Below are 6,000 nucleotides of genomic sequence, written 5' to 3'. Positions count from 1 at the left end.
AGAACTGCCACAGGTCCTGTCCTGTACTCTCAGTTTCTCAGAAATTTGTCCAGAAAAAGAAGAAAAAAAAGTTAATGTAGCGATGTCCCCATTTCTTCTGAATGCTGGGGACTTGAGACAGTAGTTTCAACTGAGGGTTGCAGAGAAATACCACAGCCTATACCCAGATCAGCTGCTCTGTTGACCTGCACCTCTGCAGCCATTGGCTTTTGGCTGCAAAACACGTGTGCAGTTCACTTGCACGTTTGTGGCCAGGTAGCATTGCTCTGCAGTGCTGCCAAGCCCAGAGCTTGGGGATGCAGTGAGCTCTGGCGATGCCTCTGCACAGGGCTCGGGCACACCGTGGTACGTGCCAGTGTTATCTACAGGTTCTGACAGGTGAAGGAACAGGAGAGTGCAGGTAATGCCTTGTGCACCCCAGCACCACAGGTAACCATCAACCCAGAGACGATTTGCTCCTCATTAAAGGAAGGTTGCCTCTCCAATGGTGCGGTCTCCTTTCTTCACCCCCTTTCCCAACTGGTACCTGACTTTCTGAACAGCTCCGTAGAAAACGATGACTTAAAAGAGGGTGGCATCTGTGCAGAACATTTTGACATTTTCTCTAATTTTCTGTCTCTACTTTTCTAATCACTGCCAATGCTGTCTTCAAGCCTCAATTGCTCTATTTTGTATCTAAGCCTACACAAGCTATTTCTATGGTAGTCTTCTGTTCATTTTCCCATTATTTCTTAGCTAAAACTTTCCAATTATTTTGTCTTTAGTTAAAAGACTTCACTGCTTCAAATTCACCCTGGGCAACTTCATTATTTTCCTTTCCAGCTATCTATCCTGTGTCAATTACTGCGCCATTTTTTGCCATGCTACCAAAGCAATGATGCTCTAGTCCAGTTTTCTAACACACTGATAAAGGTGCTTAACTCACAATTTTTTATTTTTTTTTAATTGCTTGTGGATTTCAATCTGATTTGTGAAATTCATTTGTATTTCAAATGCAATGACTTGGAAATGCAGCGGTCTTTTAAATGAGCGGAAGACGTGAATACGGGCATGATTGCCACCCCGTTACCTTTGACCTCACTTTGCATGCTGACAGGGCTATCTACTCTGGAAAGGGCTCAATACAAATAGCTGATTTTTATTGATAAATGTGCCTAGTTAGCTGCATTTCTAAGGCACTTGACACTGCTGAATCAAAGACCTGACCTTGATGTAAGAGTATCGTACCCCATTGCAGTGAGAAAATACCGAGAATAAACACCTGTTTTATAGGTGCTTCTTTCTCCAATTATTTTGTAATCTTTTATGTTTACAACGTGAATTATTATTAGAAGAACACCTCAACAAAAGTAACAGCTTCAGATATTTTGGAGATACTCATGTCTGGAGCTGAAAACAATGTTTGCATGTAATAATTGCCTTCCTAATTAATGAAACCTAAAGTTTAGGCTTAATTTCCTCGAAAATTCAGTAATTCTTTTAATCTGGAGCCAAAATTGTCACTTTTTGTTTTCACCGTGTGGGGTGCTGTGCCGGCGTGGGATGAACGATGCCGATTCAGGTTCCTTGCTCTGTGTGATGCTTTGTAATCCAATCCTCATTCTTTCCGTAGGAGCCGTCTGTGGCAGCTGACACGGGAGGGAGCCCGACCTGTGCTTCCTGGAGCCCCGAACCCTTCCAGGCAAAAGGACGCAGAGCCAGGTCAGTCAGGAGGATGCAACTCCCTGGGGTGGATGTGACAGGATTTAGAAATCCTGTGACATGATTTCTAAACTACCGGGGGGCTCAGAGAGTTGGAAGTCTGTCTGAGCTAAATATGTAAGGTATTGTTGGTTTGGGGGGTTTATTCAGAAATTCGGAGATCTCCTAAAAATGCTGCCAGAGCCTAATGCCAGGGCTGCACATTTTTTTGTAGAATTTATCCTTGTTTTCTCAGCCTTTAGAAGGATGAATCACCTGCACTACAAACGCTGTGCTGTACACACTCTGCTGAGAGAGCATGGAGTTGCTGCATGTGAGGGGCCTGTTGTCAGTTTGCTTGAGAGATCCTTATTAGAGCAAGGTACTCAGAAGAGGGCCTTATCCCAGGATGAAAGGAAAAGCAAATTAAGGGAAAAGAGCTGAATTTGGGTCCTTGTGACCCTGTTGTGTTGACAAATGCCCAAAGCAGAAGCACGGCCTTGGGTTTTCCTTGGTGGCTCTTGCAGGTCTGACAACGTCCATTCCTCTCTGTCAGAAATTTCATAGCTGCCTTTGAAAGTGCAAGAAGTTTGTCTGCCACCAGTAAAGCCACGAAGGGGCCTTTCTTTCAAGCTGTTAGAGGTTGGGATGTCTCCTGGAAACACAAATAGGTGTATGTCCCTTGGTGGTGCATGCTGTTTGGAGCTTGTACCATGTGCACTGCTACTGTCCATTAGTATGTTTTCAGATAGTTTGGAGCACACCAGCCAATCTGTTAATGGAACTCTGATGGGGTATAAATTGGAACACAGCCTTACCTGCCTCACACGTTTTTGTTTCCCCCACAGCAGCTCTGTGGAATGGGACATGCCAGGAGCCTGTAGCGCTTTTTTCTACCCCCTCCCTGCCTTGCTGTCTTGAAGGGTTTTTCATCAAATAAATACTTTGCTGCATGTTTCATAGCGAAGTACATGCACAGGTTTTGTGCTTCATGGAGGCCACCGCTACTAATTTACATCAGTTTTGCTTCACAAATATGTGATAAGAGAAAGTCATTCCTCAAAGTCACTGCATCCTGAGAAGTCATATTAAGAACTGTCTAACGGTGAGTTCTCTGGAAAATAAGGAATTTGTATTCTACTCTTTTGATGCAAGTGACTAATGAAAGAAGGGTATATTTTGATTAAGTGTAGAAACTGGTGTTGGAGTCTGACATCCTTGATGGATTTTGTTCTGTTTCAAATGTGAGAGGGATACAAACGCAGCGCTCTGCTCATGGCTGCAAACCCTTTCTTCAGCTTGACTGCCAAACCTGAAGGTGGTTCTTCATTTTCTTCTGAGTCGTGGCTGGAGGGATATATATAACTGTATATATACACACACACACAAATATACACATGTATCTCAGCGCTCAGAGTCTTCTGAACACATGGAAGCTGTCCCTTCCAGCAGTCTTTCTGATGCTGACTCACTGATTCTCCTCCTGCTCTCTCTCTTTCACCACAAACCAGTTCAGAGAAGGGGTATCTCAGCATCTGCCAGAGCCGTGCATTCATTATTTTAAACGGCCAATGGGAGATAACGAGCGTGTGCTAAATAAGCCCTCCCTGAGAAACCTGGAATAATTGAGGAGAGAGTTGAAGACTCTGTCATCACTCATATCTAGGGAAGTTTGTATTTGAATAATGCCAATTAAAAGTTCCTTTAGAAATAGCTGAAATAGGAATGAATTCTGAGGCCCTTGTTGCTGTCTAATTACATCTTGCTCCGACCTTGCAGTCCCGCAGCACCCAGCGCTGGCAGGAGTCAGAACCAGCCGTGCTTCTCAGGTGACTGTCAGTGGATGTTGTTTCTGCCTTGCATGGAATTGCTGGTGGTAGCGACAGTGTGACTGCTCCATCCATTAGCTGCCAGCATCTCCTCTAGGAATCAGTTCTGTACAAGCCTGCACTTGTTTGCCAGAAAGGTTTTCTGCTGTGAAACTGACGCTTTGCTGGTTTTTGATGCGATTCAGTCGCTTCTGATCTTCTCTCTTTGGTGTTTGTGGCTTTAGCTGCTAATATCACATTTAAACCTCGCTTTGTCACGTTCATTCTGTTGAGCCCTTTATCTTTTAATAACCCAACAGGTTTTGCTGCTCTTGAATAAAAGGTTCAGTAGCAGCTTTACTGATGCAGAAGTGGCAAAGGAGAACTAGCTATTTTTCAAGTTGGAGATGCTGCGGTGTGACTGAATTTTCCATATATTAAAATGCTCTTCATAGATCTGAAAGGCATTATACATCCATAAGAAAATGAATGGCAGGAAAAAAGGTTAGGTGTTGTCTGTGTTTAAGATCTTTTACTAGAAGGCAGAGCATAGAGCAGCCTTTTTGGGGTGATCTGAGACCAGGCCCAGGCCATAGCAAGGAAGGGAACCAGCTGCATCAGCTCTCCTGCACTTCTTTCTGATGCGGCAACTGGTACTTGCTCAATAGGAGAAAAGTCTGCTGTGAATATTCCCCCTTCAGCCAACCAATACATTTAAACAAGAGAGCTGCACTCTTCTGCTTCAGGGAATGCTTCTCCTTTCACAAGACTAAGTAGCTAGAACTTCCCTACAAGTAACCCACTGAATTTGCTTTTCAACATCTCTTCCACCATCTCTTATTTCCAGGCCTCTTCCTTCAGCCTTGCAACTGCCATCGGGTTTCTCTGAGGAACTCATGTTAGGCCCCAGCTCCTGCAAGCCGAGAGAGAGACGCAAACTGAGCCCAGAGTCCCAAAGGATAATAAAAAAGCCATTAAATTTCAATAAGATGAGAACTCTATGACCAGAGTTCATCACATCATCTGCTTGGCTCCATCTGTTGAATAGAGACAAACTATCAGGGAACATGTTATATTTAAGGTAATCTGTGGTCTTCTCATCTCATTCCCAGTTTACATCAGGATCTGTCTGTGTGGGCATGGACAGGGAAGCACTGCTGAGCTCCAGAAGGCAAAGACCTGTTTTGCTCCCTGGGGCTGATGAGTCAATGGGACAATTCCAAGTGGCATTTATTCCTGGATGCTTCTTATTCAAGCAACAAGTAACCTGCACTGCTGGAGTGGGTTCTGCACCTGCAGTATTTCAGGTGTTCCCCCCCATCCCAGCACAACCTAAATGTGCAGACACACACCCGGACTTCATCTGGCTTGAGGCACCAGTGTGCTGCAGGGATTGTACAGTGATGTTCCAGGCTGACGGGCAGGTTGCTGGGAGTATAATGTGGCTTCTGATCTCCTGCTGACCAGGCAGGTGTTTGGTTTCAGCTCCATTGCTTTTTTCCTTTCACAAGTGTGTGGCTCTTCTGGGTCTTCTGTTGTTGAAATTTTAGCAAAAACATCCCGAAGATCAGAATAAGATGTCAGAGACAAGCAGAACATTTGTATTTCAAGAATAAATAATGTTGCTAGAGGGTAAGATACCATGAAAGTTATTAATTGCAGTGGTGTAATGTCCATTTGAAATGTTAATGAAAAGCAGTCTGCTCTCTTAATGAGCAATTAAATAAAGGCGCAAACAAGATTTTCAATCCAACCAACAGCAGTGGTATCACCCAGCTTGCCCAGAGTTTACCTGAGGACCTGGTATTTTGCTTTCCTGCACACCGCCTTCAGAAGAAGTGGTTTGGCAGACTCATGGAGTTCAGGGACCACCTGATGCTCTGCTTTGGCCACTGGTTTTGTGGGACCAAAATACACTTTTTCTGGCAGAAGGAACAGGCCTGTTAAACACAGAGTGGGGACTGACCCTGGAAGCTGGGAGTGCCTTATAAAATGGTCATATGCGGGTTGCAGCAGTGTCAGTGTGGGTTTCGCCTTTGGTTTGAAGCAAGCAGGATATGGCCTGTGGTATATTTTGTTGCAGGGCATGGCCAAGCATGGCCAACGATGGGCCTACTCATCCTCTAAAAGTTCTGTGATGCTTTTTATTGTCTTTAGTAAGGGTGTGCCTCCTTTGTCCTCACAGATGGTGTGGAATGCTGCGTTGCCCGAGATGCCTTGTGCCTGCCCTGTGCTGCCTCGGCTCCTCTGCACTGTGGGGGCAGCCCCGGGAATCCTGGGGGGTTTGCTGGGTGCTTACAGTCTTGTTCTTGCTTTTCAACAGGTTAACACAAAGCAGAAGCATCTTTGTTGGTATTTTGGTACCTGAATAGAAGCTAGGTCATCTTGGGCTTCAGAGTTTTTTCTCCATGCTTTGAGTAAATCCAGCAGGATGTGGCTCTCATAAAAGCAAGGAAAGAGAGTTCATTTGGGCAACCAATAAGTAAGGTGCCATTGGCTAATTTTAGTAGCC

At 44.7% G+C, this 6,000-nt stretch overlaps 1 long non-coding RNA gene across 1 annotated transcript; it reads left to right on the top strand.

Annotated features, from left to right (window-relative positions):
* Window positions 1-1,674: 1,674 nt before the first annotated feature.
* On the top strand, window positions 1,675-4,409 carry LOC311191486. The gene is made up of 3 exons (XR_014617283.1): window positions 1,675-1,701; window positions 3,460-3,509; window positions 4,336-4,409. It is a non-coding gene; the product is annotated as an uncharacterized lncRNA (long non-coding RNA).
* Window positions 4,410-6,000: the final 1,591 nt, after the last annotated feature.

Source organism: Gallinula chloropus (genome assembly GCF_964237585.1).
Source record: "Gallinula chloropus genome assembly, chromosome: 4".
Taxonomy (NCBI): domain Eukaryota; kingdom Metazoa; phylum Chordata; class Aves; order Gruiformes; family Rallidae; genus Gallinula; species Gallinula chloropus.
Note: the sequence above shows the minus strand (reverse complement) of the source record. Positions and strands in the feature narration are given on the sequence as shown.